This window comes from Eschscholzia californica, unplaced genomic scaffold (assembly GCF_041429995.1).
Source record: "Eschscholzia californica isolate CP2 unplaced genomic scaffold, dmEscCali1.0.p SCAF_15, whole genome shotgun sequence".
NCBI lineage: Eukaryota > Viridiplantae > Streptophyta > Magnoliopsida > Ranunculales > Papaveraceae > Eschscholzia > Eschscholzia californica.
In genome coordinates, this window is record NW_028238254.1 from 127,064 (window position 1) to 145,719 (window position 18,656).

Genomic DNA, 18,656 nt, shown 5'->3' on the forward strand with positions numbered 1-18,656 from the left:
CCCAATCTACCCTTTACTTTTAATAAGAATAAAAAGTTTCAGTTATTTCCCCACTACTTCCAACATATTATTTATTTGAATACTCCAAATTTAATATGGGTAATTTAGGAAAAATCTTTTAGTGAGAGAACAATAAATAAAAATGGTCAATAAGTTGGATCTGCTAAAAAGTCAAACATAATCGGACGGAGGGTGTAAATGTTTTTACGTCGTGTCACTATAGAGTGCTTGAAAAGGCACGAGCGGGGAGAAATAGGAGTCCACGACGAGAACAAGTAGTACCCATTGTAAAATACTAACGGATGCGATCATACCAGCACTAATCCACCGGATCCCATCAGAACTCCGAAGTTAAGCGTGCTTGGGCGAGAGTAGTACTAGGATGGGTGACCTCCTGGGAAGTCCTCGTGTTGCATCCCTTTTTCTACTTTTTTTTTTTTTCTCGTTTCGTCGGAGAGACGGAGAAGAGGGGAAGAAAATAACCTGCCAAAGGCGGGTTAGGACCGTCGGATTTGCCAAAAAAACGTTGTTTTCAGTGTCATCCGTCTATTTTTCAGAATTTTGTGTAACTCGAGTAATTTAAAACTGGAATAACTCGTCGTACGTATTATAAACCGATGACAGCGATTTGGAGACATAAAAATATGTCCGGAAATATTTATTACTAATTTCATTAGCATTTCCCAATCTACCCTTTACTTTTAATAAGAATAAAAAGTTTCAGTTATTTCCCCACTACTTCCAACATATTATTTATTTGAATACTCCAAATTTAATATGGGTAATTTAGGAAAAATCTTTTAGTGAGAGAACAATAAATAAAAATGGTCAATAAGTTGGATCTGCTAAAAAGTCAAACATAATCGGACGGAGGGTGTAAATGTTTTTACGTCGTGTCACTATAGAGTGCTTGAAAAGGCACGAGCGGGGAGAAATAGGAGTCCACGACGAGAACAAGTAGTACCCATTGTAAAATACTAACGGATGCGATCATACCAGCACTAATCCACCGGATCCCATCAGAACTCCGAAGTTAAGCGTGCTTGGGCGAGAGTAGTACTAGGATGGGTGACCTCCTGGGAAGTCCTCGTGTTGCATCCCTTTTTCTACTTTTTTTTTTTTCTCGTTTCGTCGGAGAGACGGAGAAGAGGGGAAGAAAATAACCTGCCAAAGGCGGGTTAGGACCGTCGGATTTGCCAAAAAAACGTTGTTTTCAGTGTCATCCGTCTATTTTTCAGAATTTTGTGTAACTCGAGTAATTTAAAACTGGAATAACTCGTCGTACGTATTATAAACCGATGACAGCGATTTGGAGACATAAAAATATGTCCGGAAATATTTATTACTAATTTCATTAGCATTTCCCAATCTACCCTTTACTTTTAATAAGAATAAAAAGTTTCAGTTATTTCCCCACTACTTCCAACATATTATTTATTTGAATACTCCAAATTTAATATGGGTAATTTAGGAAAAATCTTTTAGTGAGAGAACAATAAATAAAAATGGTCAATAAGTTGGATCTGCTAAAAAGTCAAACATAATCGGACGGAGGGTGTAAATGTTTTTACGTCGTGTCACTATAGAGTGCTTGAAAAGGCACGAGCGGGGAGAAATAGGAGTCCACGACGAGAACAAGTAGTACCCATTGTAAAATACTAACGGATGCGATCATACCAGCACTAATCCACCGGATCCCATCAGAACTCCGAAGTTAAGCGTGCTTGGGCGAGAGTAGTACTAGGATGGGTGACCTCCTGGGAAGTCCTCGTGTTGCATCCCTTTTTCTACTTTTTTTTTTTTTCTCGTTTCGTCGGAGAGACGGAGAAGAGGGGAAGAAAATAACCTGCCAAAGGCGGGTTAGGACCGTCGGATTTGCCAAAAAAACGTTGTTTTCAGTGTCATCCGTCTATTTTTCAGAATTTTGTGTAACTCGAGTAATTTAAAACTGGAATAACTCGTCGTACGTATTATAAACCGATGACAGCGATTTGGAGACATAAAAATATGTCCGGAAATATTTATTACTAATTTCATTAGCATTTCCCAATCTACCCTTTACTTTTAATAAGAATAAAAAGTTTCAGTTATTTCCACACTACTTCCAACATATTATTTATTTGAATACTCCAAATTTAATATGGGTAATTTAGGAAAAATCTTTTAGTGAGAGAACAATAAATAAAAATGGTCAATAAGTTGGATCTGCTAAAAAGTCAAACATAATCGGACGGAGGGTGTAAATGTTTTTACGTCGTGTCACTATAGAGTGCTTGAAAAGGCACGAGCGGGGAGAAATAGGAGTCCACGACGAGAACAAGTAGTACCCATTGTAAAATACTAACGGATGCGATCATACCAGCACTAATCCACCGGATCCCATCAGAACTCCGAAGTTAAGCGTGCTTGGGCGAGAGTAGTACTAGGATGGGTGACCTCCTGGGAAGTCCTCGTGTTGCATCCCTTTTTCTACTTTTTTTTTTTTTCTCGTTTCGTCGGAGAGACGGAGAAGAGGGGAAGAAAATAACCTGCCAAAGGCGGGTTAGGACCGTCGGATTTGCCAAAAAAACGTTGTTTTCAGTGTCATCCGTCTATTTTTCAGAATTTTGTGTAACTCGAGTAATTTAAAACTGGAATAACTCGTCGTACGTATTATAAACCGATGACAGCGATTTGGAGACATAAAAATATGTCCGGAAATATTTATTACTAATTTCATTAGCATTTCCCAATCTACCCTTTACTTTTAATAAGAATAAAAAGTTTCAGTTATTTCCCCACTACTTCCAACATATTATTTATTTGAATACTCCAAATTTAATATGGGTAATTTAGGAAAAATCTTTTAGTGAGAGAACAATAAATAAAAATGGTCAATAAGTTGGATCTGCTAAAAAGTCAAACATAATCGGACGGAGGGTGTAAATGTTTTTACGTCGTGTCACTATAGAGTGCTTGAAAAGGCACGAGCGGGGAGAAATAGGAGTCCACGACGAGAACAAGTAGTACCCATTGTAAAATACTAACGGATGCGATCATACCAGCACTAATCCACCGGATCCCATCAGAACTCCGAAGTTAAGCGTGCTTGGGCGAGAGTAGTACTAGGATGGGTGACCTCCTGGGAAGTCCTCGTGTTGCATCCCTTTTTCTACTTTTTTTTTTTTTCTCGTTTCGTCGGAGAGACGGAGAAGAGGGGAAGAAAATAACCTGCCAAAGGCGGGTTAGGACCGTCGGATTTGCCAAAAAAACGTTGTTTTCAGTGTCATCCGTCTATTTTTCAGAATTTTGTGTAACTCGAGTAATTTAAAACTGGAATAACTCGTCGTACGTATTATAAACCGATGACAGCGATTTGGAGACATAAAAATATGTCCGGAAATATTTATTACTAATTTCATTAGCATTTCCCAATCTACCCTTTACTTTTAATAAGAATAAAAAGTTTCAGTTATTTCCACACTACTTCCAACATATTATTTATTTGAATACTCCAAATTTAATATGGGTAATTTAGGAAAAATCTTTTAGTGAGAGAACAATAAATAAAAATGGTCAATAAGTTGGATCTGCTAAAAAGTCAAACATAATCGGACGGAGGGTGTAAATGTTTTTACGTCGTGTCACTATAGAGTGCTTGAAAAGGCACGAGCGGGGAGAAATAGGAGTCCACGACGAGAACAAGTAGTACCCATTGTAAAATACTAACGGATGCGATCATACCAGCACTAATCCACCGGATCCCATCAGAACTCCGAAGTTAAGCGTGCTTGGGCGAGAGTAGTACTAGGATGGGTGACCTCCTGGGAAGTCCTCGTGTTGCATCCCTTTTTCTACTTTTTTTTTTTTTCTCGTTTCGTCGGAGAGACGGAGAAGAGGGGAAGAAAATAACCTGCCAAAGGCGGGTTAGGACCGTCGGATTTGCCAAAAAAACGTTGTTTTCAGTGTCATCCGTCTATTTTTCAGAATTTTGTGTAACTCGAGTAATTTAAAACTGGAATAACTCGTCGTACGTATTATAAACCGATGACAGCGATTTGGAGACATAAAAATATGTCCGGAAATATTTATTACTAATTTCATTAGCATTTCCCAATCTACCCTTTACTTTTAATAAGAATAAAAAGTTTCAGTTATTTCCCCACTACTTCCAACATATTATTTATTTGAATACTCCAAATTTAATATGGGTAATTTAGGAAAAATCTTTTAGTGAGAGAACAATAAATAAAAATGGTCAATAAGTTGGATCTGCTAAAAAGTCAAACATAATCGGACGGAGGGTGTAAATGTTTTTACGTCGTGTCACTATAGAGTGCTTGAAAAGGCACGAGCGGGGAGAAATAGGAGTCCACGACGAGAACAAGTAGTACCCATTGTAAAATACTAACGGATGCGATCATACCAGCACTAATCCACCGGATCCCATCAGAACTCCGAAGTTAAGCGTGCTTGGGCGAGAGTAGTACTAGGATGGGTGACCTCCTGGGAAGTCCTCGTGTTGCATCCCTTTTTCTACTTTTTTTTTTTTTCTCGTTTCGTCGGAGAGACGGAGAAGAGGGGAAGAAAATAACCTGCCAAAGGCGGGTTAGGACCGTCGGATTTGCCAAAAAAACGTTGTTTTCAGTGTCATCCGTCTATTTTTCAGAATTTTGTGTAACTCGAGTAATTTAAAACTGGAATAACTCGTCGTACGTATTATAAACCGATGACAGCGATTTGGAGACATAAAAATATGTCCGGAAATATTTATTACTAATTTCATTAGCATTTCCCAATCTACCCTTTACTTTTAATAAGAATAAAAAGTTTCAGTTATTTCCACACTACTTCCAACATATTATTTATTTGAATACTCCAAATTTAATATGGGTAATTTAGGAAAAATCTTTTAGTGAGAGAACAATAAATAAAAATGGTCAATAAGTTGGATCTGCTAAAAAGTCAAACATAATCGGACGGAGGGTGTAAATGTTTTTACGTCGTGTCACTATAGAGTGCTTGAAAAGGCACGAGCGGGGAGAAATAGGAGTCCACGACGAGAACAAGTAGTACCCATTGTAAAATACTAACGGATGCGATCATACCAGCACTAATCCACCGGATCCCATCAGAACTCCGAAGTTAAGCGTGCTTGGGCGAGAGTAGTACTAGGATGGGTGACCTCCTGGGAAGTCCTCGTGTTGCATCCCTTTTTCTACTTTTTTTTTTTTTCTCGTTTCGTCGGAGAGACGGAGAAGAGGGGAAGAAAATAACCTGCCAAAGGCGGGTTAGGACCGTCGGATTTGCCAAAAAAACGTTGTTTTCAGTGTCATCCGTCTATTTTTCAGAATTTTGTGTAACTCGAGTAATTTAAAACTGGAATAACTCGTCGTACGTATTATAAACCGATGACAGCGATTTGGAGACATAAAAATATGTCCGGAAATATTTATTACTAATTTCATTAGCATTTCCCAATCTACCCTTTACTTTTAATAAGAATAAAAAGTTTCAGTTATTTCCACACTACTTCCAACATATTATTTATTTGAATACTCCAAATTTAATATGGGTAATTTAGGAAAAATCTTTTAGTGAGAGAACAATAAATAAAAATGGTCAATAAGTTGGATCTGCTAAAAAGTCAAACATAATCGGACGGAGGGTGTAAATGTTTTTACGTCGTGTCACTATAGAGTGCTTGAAAAGGCACGAGCGGGGAGAAATAGGAGTCCACGACGAGAACAAGTAGTACCCATTGTAAAATACTAACGGATGCGATCATACCAGCACTAATCCACCGGATCCCATCAGAACTCCGAAGTTAAGCGTGCTTGGGCGAGAGTAGTACTAGGATGGGTGACCTCCTGGGAAGTCCTCGTGTTGCATCCCTTTTTCTACTTTTTTTTTTTTTCTCGTTTCGTCGGAGAGACGGAGAAGAGGGGAAGAAAATAACCTGCCAAAGGCGGGTTAGGACCGTCGGATTTGCCAAAAAAACGTTGTTTTCAGTGTCATCCGTCTATTTTTCAGAATTTTGTGTAACTCGAGTAATTTAAAACTGGAATAACTCGTCGTACGTATTATAAACCGATGACAGCGATTTGGAGACATAAAAATATGTCCGGAAATATTTATTACTAATTTCATTAGCATTTCCCAATCTACCCTTTACTTTTAATAAGAATAAAAAGTTTCAGTTATTTCCACACTACTTCCAACATATTATTTATTTGAATACTCCAAATTTAATATGGGTAATTTAGGAAAAATCTTTTAGTGAGAGAACAATAAATAAAAATGGTCAATAAGTTGGATCTGCTAAAAAGTCAAACATAATCGGACGGAGGGTGTAAATGTTTTTACGTCGTGTCACTATAGAGTGCTTGAAAAGGCACGAGCGGGGAGAAATAGGAGTCCACGACGAGAACAAGTAGTACCCATTGTAAAATACTAACGGATGCGATCATACCAGCACTAATCCACCGGATCCCATCAGAACTCCGAAGTTAAGCGTGCTTGGGCGAGAGTAGTACTAGGATGGGTGACCTCCTGGGAAGTCCTCGTGTTGCATCCCTTTTTCTACTTTTTTTTTTTTTCTCGTTTCGTCGGAGAGACGGAGAAGAGGGGAAGAAAATAACCTGCCAAAGGCGGGTTAGGACCGTCGGATTTGCCAAAAAAACGTTGTTTTCAGTGTCATCCGTCTATTTTTCAGAATTTTGTGTAACTCGAGTAATTTAAAACTGGAATAACTCGTCGTACGTATTATAAACCGATGACAGCGATTTGGAGACATAAAAATATGTCCGGAAATATTTATTACTAATTTCATTAGCATTTCCCAATCTACCCTTTACTTTTAATAAGAATAAAAAGTTTCAGTTATTTCCCCACTACTTCCAACATATTATTTATTTGAATACTCCAAATTTAATATGGGTAATTTAGGAAAAATCTTTTAGTGAGAGAACAATAAATAAAAATGGTCAATAAGTTGGATCTGCTAAAAAGTCAAACATAATCGGACGGAGGGTGTAAATGTTTTTACGTCGTGTCACTATAGAGTGCTTGAAAAGGCACGAGCGGGGAGAAATAGGAGTCCACGACGAGAACAAGTAGTACCCATTGTAAAATACTAACGGATGCGATCATACCAGCACTAATCCACCGGATCCCATCAGAACTCCGAAGTTAAGCGTGCTTGGGCGAGAGTAGTACTAGGATGGGTGACCTCCTGGGAAGTCCTCGTGTTGCATCCCTTTTTCTACTTTTTTTTTTTTTCTCGTTTCGTCGGAGAGACGGAGAAGAGGGGAAGAAAATAACCTGCCAAAGGCGGGTTAGGACCGTCGGATTTGCCAAAAAAACGTTGTTTTCAGTGTCATCCGTCTATTTTTCAGAATTTTGTGTAACTCGAGTAATTTAAAACTGGAATAACTCGTCGTACGTATTATAAACCGATGACAGCGATTTGGAGACATAAAAATATGTCCGGAAATATTTATTACTAATTTCATTAGCATTTCCCAATCTACCCTTTACTTTTAATAAGAATAAAAAGTTTCAGTTATTTCCCCACTACTTCCAACATATTATTTATTTGAATACTCCAAATTTAATATGGGTAATTTAGGAAAAATCTTTTAGTGAGAGAACAATAAATAAAAATGGTCAATAAGTTGGATCTGCTAAAAAGTCAAACATAATCGGACGGAGGGTGTAAATGTTTTTACGTCGTGTCACTATAGAGTGCTTGAAAAGGCACGAGCGGGGAGAAATAGGAGTCCACGACGAGAACAAGTAGTACCCATTGTAAAATACTAACGGATGCGATCATACCAGCACTAATCCACCGGATCCCATCAGAACTCCGAAGTTAAGCGTGCTTGGGCGAGAGTAGTACTAGGATGGGTGACCTCCTGGGAAGTCCTCGTGTTGCATCCCTTTTTCTACTTTTTTTTTTTTTCTCGTTTCGTCGGAGAGACGGAGAAGAGGGGAAGAAAATAACCTGCCAAAGGCGGGTTAGGACCGTCGGATTTGCCAAAAAAACGTTGTTTTCAGTGTCATCCGTCTATTTTTCAGAATTTTGTGTAACTCGAGTAATTTAAAACTGGAATAACTCGTCGTACGTATTATAAACCGATGACAGCGATTTGGAGACATAAAAATATGTCCGGAAATATTTATTACTAATTTCATTAGCATTTCCCAATCTACCCTTTACTTTTAATAAGAATAAAAAGTTTCAGTTATTTCCACACTACTTCCAACATATTATTTATTTGAATACTCCAAATTTAATATGGGTAATTTAGGAAAAATCTTTTAGTGAGAGAACAATAAATAAAAATGGTCAATAAGTTGGATCTGCTAAAAAGTCAAACATAATCGGACGGAGGGTGTAAATGTTTTTACGTCGTGTCACTATAGAGTGCTTGAAAAGGCACGAGCGGGGAGAAATAGGAGTCCACGACGAGAACAAGTAGTACCCATTGTAAAATACTAACGGATGCGATCATACCAGCACTAATCCACCGGATCCCATCAGAACTCCGAAGTTAAGCGTGCTTGGGCGAGAGTAGTACTAGGATGGGTGACCTCCTGGGAAGTCCTCGTGTTGCATCCCTTTTTCTACTTTTTTTTTTTTTCTCGTTTCGTCGGAGAGACGGAGAAGAGGGGAAGAAAATAACCTGCCAAAGGCGGGTTAGGACCGTCGGATTTGCCAAAAAAACGTTGTTTTCAGTGTCATCCGTCTATTTTTCAGAATTTTGTGTAACTCGAGTAATTTAAAACTGGAATAACTCGTCGTACGTATTATAAACCGATGACAGCGATTTGGAGACATAAAAATATGTCCGGAAATATTTATTACTAATTTCATTAGCATTTCCCAATCTACCCTTTACTTTTAATAAGAATAAAAAGTTTCAGTTATTTCCACACTACTTCCAACATATTATTTATTTGAATACTCCAAATTTAATATGGGTAATTTAGGAAAAATCTTTTAGTGAGAGAACAATAAATAAAAATGGTCAATAAGTTGGATCTGCTAAAAAGTCAAACATAATCGGACGGAGGGTGTAAATGTTTTTACGTCGTGTCACTATAGAGTGCTTGAAAAGGCACGAGCGGGGAGAAATAGGAGTCCACGACGAGAACAAGTAGTACCCATTGTAAAATACTAACGGATGCGATCATACCAGCACTAATCCACCGGATCCCATCAGAACTCCGAAGTTAAGCGTGCTTGGGCGAGAGTAGTACTAGGATGGGTGACCTCCTGGGAAGTCCTCGTGTTGCATCCCTTTTTCTACTTTTTTTTTTTTTCTCGTTTCGTCGGAGAGACGGAGAAGAGGGGAAGAAAATAACCTGCCAAAGGCGGGTTAGGACCGTCGGATTTGCCAAAAAAACGTTGTTTTCAGTGTCATCCGTCTATTTTTCAGAATTTTGTGTAACTCGAGTAATTTAAAACTGGAATAACTCGTCGTACGTATTATAAACCGATGACAGCGATTTGGAGACATAAAAATATGTCCGGAAATATTTATTACTAATTTCATTAGCATTTCCCAATCTACCCTTTACTTTTAATAAGAATAAAAAGTTTCAGTTATTTCCCCACTACTTCCAACATATTATTTATTTGAATACTCCAAATTTAATATGGGTAATTTAGGAAAAATCTTTTAGTGAGAGAACAATAAATAAAAATGGTCAATAAGTTGGATCTGCTAAAAAGTCAAACATAATCGGACGGAGGGTGTAAATGTTTTTACGTCGTGTCACTATAGAGTGCTTGAAAAGGCACGAGCGGGGAGAAATAGGAGTCCACGACGAGAACAAGTAGTACCCATTGTAAAATACTAACGGATGCGATCATACCAGCACTAATCCACCGGATCCCATCAGAACTCCGAAGTTAAGCGTGCTTGGGCGAGAGTAGTACTAGGATGGGTGACCTCCTGGGAAGTCCTCGTGTTGCATCCCTTTTTCTACTTTTTTTTTTTTCTCGTTTCGTCGGAGAGACGGAGAAGAGGGGAAGAAAATAACCTGCCAAAGGCGGGTTAGGACCGTCGGATTTGCCAAAAAAACGTTGTTTTCAGTGTCATCCGTCTATTTTTCAGAATTTTGTGTAACTCGAGTAATTTAAAACTGGAATAACTCGTCGTACGTATTATAAACCGATGACAGCGATTTGGAGACATAAAAATATGTCCGGAAATATTTATTACTAATTTCATTAGCATTTCCCAATCTACCCTTTACTTTTAATAAGAATAAAAAGTTTCAGTTATTTCCACACTACTTCCAACATATTATTTATTTGAATACTCCAAATTTAATATGGGTAATTTAGGAAAAATCTTTTAGTGAGAGAACAATAAATAAAAATGGTCAATAAGTTGGATCTGCTAAAAAGTCAAACATAATCGGACGGAGGGTGTAAATGTTTTTACGTCGTGTCACTATAGAGTGCTTGAAAAGGCACGAGCGGGGAGAAATAGGAGTCCACGACGAGAACAAGTAGTACCCATTGTAAAATACTAACGGATGCGATCATACCAGCACTAATCCACCGGATCCCATCAGAACTCCGAAGTTAAGCGTGCTTGGGCGAGAGTAGTACTAGGATGGGTGACCTCCTGGGAAGTCCTCGTGTTGCATCCCTTTTTCTACTTTTTTTTTTTTTCTCGTTTCGTCGGAGAGACGGAGAAGAGGGGAAGAAAATAACCTGCCAAAGGCGGGTTAGGACCGTCGGATTTGCCAAAAAAACGTTGTTTTCAGTGTCATCCGTCTATTTTTCAGAATTTTGTGTAACTCGAGTAATTTAAAACTGGAATAACTCGTCGTACGTATTATAAACCGATGACAGCGATTTGGAGACATAAAAATATGTCCGGAAATATTTATTACTAATTTCATTAGCATTTCCCAATCTACCCTTTACTTTTAATAAGAATAAAAAGTTTCAGTTATTTCCACACTACTTCCAACATATTATTTATTTGAATACTCCAAATTTAATATGGGTAATTTAGGAAAAATCTTTTAGTGAGAGAACAATAAATAAAAATGGTCAATAAGTTGGATCTGCTAAAAAGTCAAACATAATCGGACGGAGGGTGTAAATGTTTTTACGTCGTGTCACTATAGAGTGCTTGAAAAGGCACGAGCGGGGAGAAATAGGAGTCCACGACGAGAACAAGTAGTACCCATTGTAAAATACTAACGGATGCGATCATACCAGCACTAATCCACCGGATCCCATCAGAACTCCGAAGTTAAGCGTGCTTGGGCGAGAGTAGTACTAGGATGGGTGACCTCCTGGGAAGTCCTCGTGTTGCATCCCTTTTTCTACTTTTTTTTTTTTTCTCGTTTCGTCGGAGAGACGGAGAAGAGGGGAAGAAAATAACCTGCCAAAGGCGGGTTAGGACCGTCGGATTTGCCAAAAAAACGTTGTTTTCAGTGTCATCCGTCTATTTTTCAGAATTTTGTGTAACTCGAGTAATTTAAAACTGGAATAACTCGTCGTACGTATTATAAACCGATGACAGCGATTTGGAGACATAAAAATATGTCCGGAAATATTTATTACTAATTTCATTAGCATTTCCCAATCTACCCTTTACTTTTAATAAGAATAAAAAGTTTCAGTTATTTCCACACTACTTCCAACATATTATTTATTTGAATACTCCAAATTTAATATGGGTAATTTAGGAAAAATCTTTTAGTGAGAGAACAATAAATAAAAATGGTCAATAAGTTGGATCTGCTAAAAAGTCAAACATAATCGGACGGAGGGTGTAAATGTTTTTACGTCGTGTCACTATAGAGTGCTTGAAAAGGCACGAGCGGGGAGAAATAGGAGTCCACGACGAGAACAAGTAGTACCCATTGTAAAATACTAACGGATGCGATCATACCAGCACTAATCCACCGGATCCCATCAGAACTCCGAAGTTAAGCGTGCTTGGGCGAGAGTAGTACTAGGATGGGTGACCTCCTGGGAAGTCCTCGTGTTGCATCCCTTTTTCTACTTTTTTTTTTTTTCTCGTTTCGTCGGAGAGACGGAGAAGAGGGGAAGAAAATAACCTGCCAAAGGCGGGTTAGGACCGTCGGATTTGCCAAAAAAACGTTGTTTTCAGTGTCATCCGTCTATTTTTCAGAATTTTGTGTAACTCGAGTAATTTAAAACTGGAATAACTCGTCGTACGTATTATAAACCGATGACAGCGATTTGGAGACATAAAAATATGTCCGGAAATATTTATTACTAATTTCATTAGCATTTCCCAATCTACCCTTTACTTTTAATAAGAATAAAAAGTTTCAGTTATTTCCACACTACTTCCAACATATTATTTATTTGAATACTCCAAATTTAATATGGGTAATTTAGGAAAAATCTTTTAGTGAGAGAACAATAAATAAAAATGGTCAATAAGTTGGATCTGCTAAAAAGTCAAACATAATCGGACGGAGGGTGTAAATGTTTTTACGTCGTGTCACTATAGAGTGCTTGAAAAGGCACGAGCGGGGAGAAATAGGAGTCCACGACGAGAACAAGTAGTACCCATTGTAAAATACTAACGGATGCGATCATACCAGCACTAATCCACCGGATCCCATCAGAACTCCGAAGTTAAGCGTGCTTGGGCGAGAGTAGTACTAGGATGGGTGACCTCCTGGGAAGTCCTCGTGTTGCATCCCTTTTTCTACTTTTTTTTTTTTTCTCGTTTCGTCGGAGAGACGGAGAAGAGGGGAAGAAAATAACCTGCCAAAGGCGGGTTAGGACCGTCGGATTTGCCAAAAAAACGTTGTTTTCAGTGTCATCCGTCTATTTTTCAGAATTTTGTGTAACTCGAGTAATTTAAAACTGGAATAACTCGTCGTACGTATTATAAACCGATGACAGCGATTTGGAGACATAAAAATATGTCCGGAAATATTTATTACTAATTTCATTAGCATTTCCCAATCTACCCTTTACTTTTAATAAGAATAAAAAGTTTCAGTTATTTCCCCACTACTTCCAACATATTATTTATTTGAATACTCCAAATTTAATATGGGTAATTTAGGAAAAATCTTTTAGTGAGAGAACAATAAATAAAAATGGTCAATAAGTTGGATCTGCTAAAAAGTCAAACATAATCGGACGGAGGGTGTAAATGTTTTTACGTCGTGTCACTATAGAGTGCTTGAAAAGGCACGAGCGGGGAGAAATAGGAGTCCACGACGAGAACAAGTAGTACCCATTGTAAAATACTAACGGATGCGATCATACCAGCACTAATCCACCGGATCCCATCAGAACTCCGAAGTTAAGCGTGCTTGGGCGAGAGTAGTACTAGGATGGGTGACCTCCTGGGAAGTCCTCGTGTTGCATCCCTTTTTCTACTTTTTTTTTTTTCTCGTTTCGTCGGAGAGACGGAGAAGAGGGGAAGAAAATAACCTGCCAAAGGCGGGTTAGGACCGTCGGATTTGCCAAAAAAACGTTGTTTTCAGTGTCATCCGTCTATTTTTCAGAATTTTGTGTAACTCGAGTAATTTAAAACTGGAATAACTCGTCGTACGTATTATAAACCGATGACAGCGATTTGGAGACATAAAAATATGTCCGGAAATATTTATTACTAATTTCATTAGCATTTCCCAATCTACCCTTTACTTTTAATAAGAATAAAAAGTTTCAGTTATTTCCACACTACTTCCAACATATTATTTATTTGAATACTCCAAATTTAATATGGGTAATTTAGGAAAAATCTTTTAGTGAGAGAACAATAAATAAAAATGGTCAATAAGTTGGATCTGCTAAAAAGTCAAACATAATCGGACGGAGGGTGTAAATGTTTTTACGTCGTGTCACTATAGAGTGCTTGAAAAGGCACGAGCGGGGAGAAATAGGAGTCCACGACGAGAACAAGTAGTACCCATTGTAAAATACTAACGGATGCGATCATACCAGCACTAATCCACCGGATCCCATCAGAACTCCGAAGTTAAGCGTGCTTGGGCGAGAGTAGTACTAGGATGGGTGACCTCCTGGGAAGTCCTCGTGTTGCATCCCTTTTTCTACTTTTTTTTTTTTTCTCGTTTCGTCGGAGAGACGGAGAAGAGGGGAAGAAAATAACCTGCCAAAGGCGGGTTAGGACCGTCGGATTTGCCAAAAAAACGTTGTTTTCAGTGTCATCCGTCTATTTTTCAGAATTTTGTGTAACTCGAGTAATTTAAAACTGGAATAACTCGTCGTACGTATTATAAACCGATGACAGCGATTTGGAGACATAAAAATATGTCCGGAAATATTTATTACTAATTTCATTAGCATTTCCCAATCTACCCTTTACTTTTAATAAGAATAAAAAGTTTCAGTTATTTCCCCACTACTTCCAACATATTATTTATTTGAATACTCCAAATTTAATATGGGTAATTTAGGAAAAATCTTTTAGTGAGAGAACAATAAATAAAAATGGTCAATAAGTTGGATCTGCTAAAAAGTCAAACATAATCGGACGGAGGGTGTAAATGTTTTTACGTCGTGTCACTATAGAGTGCTTGAAAAGGCACGAGCGGGGAGAAATAGGAGTCCACGACGAGAACAAGTAGTACCCATTGTAAAATACTAACGGATGCGATCATACCAGCACTAATCCACCGGATCCCATCAGAACTCCGAAGTTAAGCGTGCTTGGGCGAGAGTAGTACTAGGATGGGTGACCTCCTGGGAAGTCCTCGTGTTGCATCCCTTTTTCTACTTTTTTTTTTTTTTCTCGTTTCGTCGGAGAGACGGAGAAGAGGGGAAGAAAATAACCTGCCAAAGGCGGGTTAGGACCGTCGGATTTGCCAAAAAAACGTTGTTTTCAGTGTCATCCGTCTATTTTTCAGAATTTTGTGTAACTCGAGTAATTTAAAACTGGAATAACTCGTCGTACGTATTATAAACCGATGACAGCGATTTGGAGACATAAAAATATGTCCGGAAATATTTATTACTAATTTCATTAGCATTTCCCAATCTACCCTTTACTTTTAATAAGAATAAAAAGTTTCAGTTATTTCCACACTACTTCCAACATATTATTTATTTGAATACTCCAAATTTAATATGGGTAATTTAGGAAAAATCTTTTAGTGAGAGAACAATAAATAAAAATGGTCAATAAGTTGGATCTGCTAAAAAGTCAAACATAATCGGACGGAGGGTGTAAATGTTTTTACGTCGTGTCACTATAGAGTGCTTGAAAAGGCACGAGCGGGGAGAAATAGGAGTCCACGACGAGAACAAGTAGTACCCATTGTAAAATACTAACGGATGCGATCATACCAGCACTAATCCACCGGATCCCATCAGAACTCCGAAGTTAAGCGTGCTTGGGCGAGAGTAGTACTAGGATGGGTGACCTCCTGGGAAGTCCTCGTGTTGCATCCCTTTTTCTACTTTTTTTTTTTTTTCTCGTTTCGTCGGAGAGACGGAGAAGAGGGGAAGAAAATAACCTGCCAAAGGCGGGTTAGGACCGTCGGATTTGCCAAAAAAACGTTGTTTTCAGTGTCATCCGTCTATTTTTCAGAATTTTGTGTAACTCGAGTAATTTAAAACTGGAATAACTCGTCGTACGTATTATAAACCGATGACAGCGATTTGGAGACATAAAAATATGTCCGGAAATATTTATTACTAATTTCATTAGCATTTCCCAATCTACCCTTTACTTTTAATAAGAATAAAAAGTTTCAGTTATTTCCACACTACTTCCAACATATTATTTATTTGAATACTCCAAATTTAATATGGGTAATTTAGGAAAAATCTTTTAGTGAGAGAACAATAAATAAAAATGGTCAATAAGTTGGATCTGCTAAAAAGTCAAACATAATCGGACGGAGGGTGTAAATGTTTTTACGTCGTGTCACTATAGAGTGCTTGAAAAGGCACGAGCGGGGAGAAATAGGAGTCCACGACGAGAACAAGTAGTACCCATTGTAAAATACTAACGGATGCGATCATACCAGCACTAATCCACCGGATCCCATCAGAACTCCGAAGTTAAGCGTGCTTGGGCGAGAGTAGTACTAGGATGGGTGACCTCCTGGGAAGTCCTCGTGTTGCATCCCTTTTTCTACTTTTTTTTTTTTTCTCGTTTCGTCGGAGAGACGGAGAAGAGGGGAAGAAAATAACCTGCCAAAGGCGGGTTAGGACCGTCGGATTTGCCAAAAAAACGTTGTTTTCAGTGTCATCCGTCTATTTTTCAGAATTTTGTGTAACTCGAGTAATTTAAAACTGGAATAACTCGTCGTACGTATTATAAACCGATGACAGCGATTTGGAGACATAAAAATATGTCCGGAAATATTTATTACTAATTTCATTAGCATTTCCCAATCTACCCTTTACTTTTAATAAGAATAAAAAGTTTCAGTTATTTCCACACTACTTCCAACATATTATTTATTTGAATACTCCAAATTTAATATGGGTAATTTAGGAAAAATCTTTTAGTGAGAGAACAATAAATAAAAATGGTCAATAAGTTGGATCTGCTAAAAAGTCAAACATAATCGGACGGAGGGTGTAAATGTTTTTACGTCGTGTCACTATAGAGTGCTTGAAAAGGCACGAGCGGGGAGAAATAGGAGTCCACGACGAGAACAAGTAGTACCCATTGTAAAATACTAACGGATGCGATCATACCAGCACTAATCCACCGGATCCCATCAGAACTCCGAAGTTAAGCGTGCTTGGGCGAGAGTAGTACTAGGATGGGTGACCTCCTGGGAAGTCCTCGTGTTGCATCCCTTTTTCTACTTTTTTTTTTTTTCTCGTTTCGTCGGAGAGACGGAGAAGAGGGGAAGAAAATAACCTGCCAAAGGCGGGTTAGGACCGTCGGATTTGCCAAAAAAACGTTGTTTTCAGTGTCATCCGTCTATTTTTCAGAATGTTGTGTAACTCGAGTAATTTAAAACTGGAATAACTCGTCGTACGTATTATAAACCGATGACAGCGATTTGGAGACATAAAAATATGTCCGGAAATATTTATTACTAATTTCATTAGCATTTCCCAATCTACCCTTTACTTTTAATAAGAATAAAAAGTTTCAGTTATTTCCACACTACTTCCAACATATTATTTATTTGAATACTCCAAATTTAATATGGGTAATTTAGGAAAAATCTTTTAGTGAGAGAACAATAAATAAAAATGGTCAATAAGTTGGATCTGCTAAAAAGTCAAACATAATCGGACGGAGGGTGTAAATGTTTTTACGTCGTGTCACTATAGAGTGCTTGAAAAGGCACGAGCGGGGAGAAATAGGAGTCCACGACGAGAACAAGTAGTACCCATTGTAAAATACTAACGGATGCGATCATACCAGCACTAATCCACCGGATCCCATCAGAACTCCGAAGTTAAGCGTGCTTGGGCGAGAGTAGTACTAGGATGGGTGACCTCCTGGGAAGTCCTCGTGTTGCATCCCTTTTTCAACTTTTTTTTTTTTTTCTCGTTTCGTCGGAGAGACGGAGAAGAGGGGAAGAAAATAACCTGCCAAAGGCGGGTTAGGACCGTCGGATTTGCCAAAAAAACGTTGTTTTCAGTGTCATCCGTCTATTTTTCAGAATTTTGTGTAACTCGAGTAATTTAAAACTGGAATAACTCGTCGTACGTATTATAAACCGATGACAGCGATTTGGAGACATAAAAATATGTCCGGAAATATTTATTACTAATTTCATTAGCATTTCCCAATCTACCCTTTACTTTTAATAAGAATAAAAAGTTTCAGTTATTTCCACACTACTTCCAACATATTATTTATTTGAATACTCCAAATTTAATATGGGTAATTTAGGAAAAATCTTTTAGTGAGAGAACAATAAATAAAAATGGTCAATAAGTTGGATCTGCTAAAAAGTCAAACATAATCGGACGGAGGGTGTAAATGTTTTTACGTCGTGTCACTATAGAGTGCTTGAAAAGGCACGAGCGGGGAGAAATAGGAGTCCACGACGAGAACAAGTAGTACCCATTGTAAAATACTAACGGATGCGATCATACCAGCACTAATCCACCGGATCCCATCAGAACTCCGAAGTTAAGCGTGCTTGGGCGAGAGTAGTACTAGGATGGGTGACCTCCTGGGAAGTCCTCGTGTTGCATCCCTTTTTCTACTTTTTTTTTTTTTTTTCTCGTTTCGTCGGAGAGACGGAGAAGAGGGGAAGAAAATAACCTGCCAAAGGCGGGTTAGGACCGTCGGATTTGCCAAAAAAACGTTGTTTTCAGTGTCATCCGTCTATTTTTCAGAATTTTGTGCAACTCGAGTAATTTAAAACTGGAATAACTCGTCGTACGTATTATAAACCGATGACAGCGATTTGGAGACATAAAAATATGTCCGGAAATATTTATTACTAATTTCATTAGCATTTCCCAATCTACCCTTTACTTTTAATAAGAATAAAAAGTTTCAGTTATTTCCACACTACTTCCAACATATTATTTATTTGAATACTCCAAATTTAATATGGGTAATTTAGGAAAAATCTTTTAGTGAGAGAACAATAAATAAAAATGGTCAATAAGTTGGATCTGCTAAAAAGTCAAACATAATCGGACGGAGGGTGTAAATGTTTTTACGTCGTGTCACTATAGAGTGCTTGAAAAGGCA

General features: G+C 38.1%; 27 non-coding genes across 27 annotated transcripts; all 27 read left to right on the forward strand.

Annotated features, from left to right (window-relative positions):
- Positions 1 to 300: 300 nt before the first annotated feature.
- Positions 301 to 419, forward strand: LOC147561640 (5S ribosomal RNA). The gene has a single exon (XR_015232656.1). It is a non-coding gene; the product is annotated as a 5S ribosomal RNA (ribosomal RNA).
- Positions 420 to 982: 563 nt separating this feature from the next.
- LOC147561641 (5S ribosomal RNA) lies at positions 983 to 1,101 on the forward strand. The gene has a single exon (XR_015232657.1). It is a non-coding gene; the product is annotated as a 5S ribosomal RNA (ribosomal RNA).
- Positions 1,102 to 1,663: 562 nt separating this feature from the next.
- LOC147561642 (5S ribosomal RNA) lies at positions 1,664 to 1,782 on the forward strand. The gene has a single exon (XR_015232658.1). It is a non-coding gene; the product is annotated as a 5S ribosomal RNA (ribosomal RNA).
- A 563-nt stretch (positions 1,783 to 2,345) lies between these two features.
- On the forward strand, positions 2,346 to 2,464 carry LOC147561643 (5S ribosomal RNA). The gene has a single exon (XR_015232659.1). It is a non-coding gene; the product is annotated as a 5S ribosomal RNA (ribosomal RNA).
- Positions 2,465 to 3,027: 563 nt separating this feature from the next.
- Positions 3,028 to 3,146, forward strand: LOC147561644 (5S ribosomal RNA). The gene has a single exon (XR_015232660.1). It is a non-coding gene; the product is annotated as a 5S ribosomal RNA (ribosomal RNA).
- A 563-nt stretch (positions 3,147 to 3,709) lies between these two features.
- LOC147561645 (5S ribosomal RNA) lies at positions 3,710 to 3,828 on the forward strand. The gene has a single exon (XR_015232661.1). It is a non-coding gene; the product is annotated as a 5S ribosomal RNA (ribosomal RNA).
- Positions 3,829 to 4,391: 563 nt separating this feature from the next.
- Positions 4,392 to 4,510, forward strand: LOC147561646 (5S ribosomal RNA). Its single transcript, XR_015232662.1, has one exon. It is a non-coding gene; the product is annotated as a 5S ribosomal RNA (ribosomal RNA).
- A 563-nt stretch (positions 4,511 to 5,073) lies between these two features.
- Positions 5,074 to 5,192, forward strand: LOC147561647 (5S ribosomal RNA). The gene has a single exon (XR_015232664.1). It is a non-coding gene; the product is annotated as a 5S ribosomal RNA (ribosomal RNA).
- A 563-nt stretch (positions 5,193 to 5,755) lies between these two features.
- On the forward strand, positions 5,756 to 5,874 carry LOC147561648 (5S ribosomal RNA). Its single transcript, XR_015232665.1, has one exon. It is a non-coding gene; the product is annotated as a 5S ribosomal RNA (ribosomal RNA).
- A 563-nt stretch (positions 5,875 to 6,437) lies between these two features.
- On the forward strand, positions 6,438 to 6,556 carry LOC147561649 (5S ribosomal RNA). The gene has a single exon (XR_015232666.1). It is a non-coding gene; the product is annotated as a 5S ribosomal RNA (ribosomal RNA).
- A 563-nt stretch (positions 6,557 to 7,119) lies between these two features.
- LOC147561650 (5S ribosomal RNA) lies at positions 7,120 to 7,238 on the forward strand. The gene has a single exon (XR_015232667.1). It is a non-coding gene; the product is annotated as a 5S ribosomal RNA (ribosomal RNA).
- Positions 7,239 to 7,801: 563 nt separating this feature from the next.
- On the forward strand, positions 7,802 to 7,920 carry LOC147561651 (5S ribosomal RNA). The gene has a single exon (XR_015232668.1). It is a non-coding gene; the product is annotated as a 5S ribosomal RNA (ribosomal RNA).
- Positions 7,921 to 8,483: 563 nt separating this feature from the next.
- Positions 8,484 to 8,602, forward strand: LOC147561652 (5S ribosomal RNA). Its single transcript, XR_015232669.1, has one exon. It is a non-coding gene; the product is annotated as a 5S ribosomal RNA (ribosomal RNA).
- A 563-nt stretch (positions 8,603 to 9,165) lies between these two features.
- On the forward strand, positions 9,166 to 9,284 carry LOC147561653 (5S ribosomal RNA). The gene has a single exon (XR_015232670.1). It is a non-coding gene; the product is annotated as a 5S ribosomal RNA (ribosomal RNA).
- A 563-nt stretch (positions 9,285 to 9,847) lies between these two features.
- On the forward strand, positions 9,848 to 9,966 carry LOC147561654 (5S ribosomal RNA). Its single transcript, XR_015232671.1, has one exon. It is a non-coding gene; the product is annotated as a 5S ribosomal RNA (ribosomal RNA).
- Positions 9,967 to 10,528: 562 nt separating this feature from the next.
- On the forward strand, positions 10,529 to 10,647 carry LOC147561655 (5S ribosomal RNA). The gene has a single exon (XR_015232672.1). It is a non-coding gene; the product is annotated as a 5S ribosomal RNA (ribosomal RNA).
- A 563-nt stretch (positions 10,648 to 11,210) lies between these two features.
- Positions 11,211 to 11,329, forward strand: LOC147561656 (5S ribosomal RNA). Its single transcript, XR_015232673.1, has one exon. It is a non-coding gene; the product is annotated as a 5S ribosomal RNA (ribosomal RNA).
- A 563-nt stretch (positions 11,330 to 11,892) lies between these two features.
- On the forward strand, positions 11,893 to 12,011 carry LOC147561657 (5S ribosomal RNA). The gene has a single exon (XR_015232675.1). It is a non-coding gene; the product is annotated as a 5S ribosomal RNA (ribosomal RNA).
- A 563-nt stretch (positions 12,012 to 12,574) lies between these two features.
- On the forward strand, positions 12,575 to 12,693 carry LOC147561658 (5S ribosomal RNA). The gene has a single exon (XR_015232676.1). It is a non-coding gene; the product is annotated as a 5S ribosomal RNA (ribosomal RNA).
- A 563-nt stretch (positions 12,694 to 13,256) lies between these two features.
- On the forward strand, positions 13,257 to 13,375 carry LOC147561659 (5S ribosomal RNA). Its single transcript, XR_015232677.1, has one exon. It is a non-coding gene; the product is annotated as a 5S ribosomal RNA (ribosomal RNA).
- A 562-nt stretch (positions 13,376 to 13,937) lies between these two features.
- Positions 13,938 to 14,056, forward strand: LOC147561660 (5S ribosomal RNA). The gene has a single exon (XR_015232678.1). It is a non-coding gene; the product is annotated as a 5S ribosomal RNA (ribosomal RNA).
- Positions 14,057 to 14,619: 563 nt separating this feature from the next.
- Positions 14,620 to 14,738, forward strand: LOC147561661 (5S ribosomal RNA). Its single transcript, XR_015232679.1, has one exon. It is a non-coding gene; the product is annotated as a 5S ribosomal RNA (ribosomal RNA).
- Positions 14,739 to 15,302: 564 nt separating this feature from the next.
- LOC147561662 (5S ribosomal RNA) lies at positions 15,303 to 15,421 on the forward strand. Its single transcript, XR_015232680.1, has one exon. It is a non-coding gene; the product is annotated as a 5S ribosomal RNA (ribosomal RNA).
- Positions 15,422 to 15,985: 564 nt separating this feature from the next.
- LOC147561663 (5S ribosomal RNA) lies at positions 15,986 to 16,104 on the forward strand. The gene has a single exon (XR_015232681.1). It is a non-coding gene; the product is annotated as a 5S ribosomal RNA (ribosomal RNA).
- Positions 16,105 to 16,667: 563 nt separating this feature from the next.
- LOC147561664 (5S ribosomal RNA) lies at positions 16,668 to 16,786 on the forward strand. Its single transcript, XR_015232682.1, has one exon. It is a non-coding gene; the product is annotated as a 5S ribosomal RNA (ribosomal RNA).
- A 563-nt stretch (positions 16,787 to 17,349) lies between these two features.
- Positions 17,350 to 17,468, forward strand: LOC147561665 (5S ribosomal RNA). The gene has a single exon (XR_015232683.1). It is a non-coding gene; the product is annotated as a 5S ribosomal RNA (ribosomal RNA).
- Positions 17,469 to 18,032: 564 nt separating this feature from the next.
- On the forward strand, positions 18,033 to 18,151 carry LOC147561666 (5S ribosomal RNA). Its single transcript, XR_015232684.1, has one exon. It is a non-coding gene; the product is annotated as a 5S ribosomal RNA (ribosomal RNA).
- Positions 18,152 to 18,656: the final 505 nt, after the last annotated feature.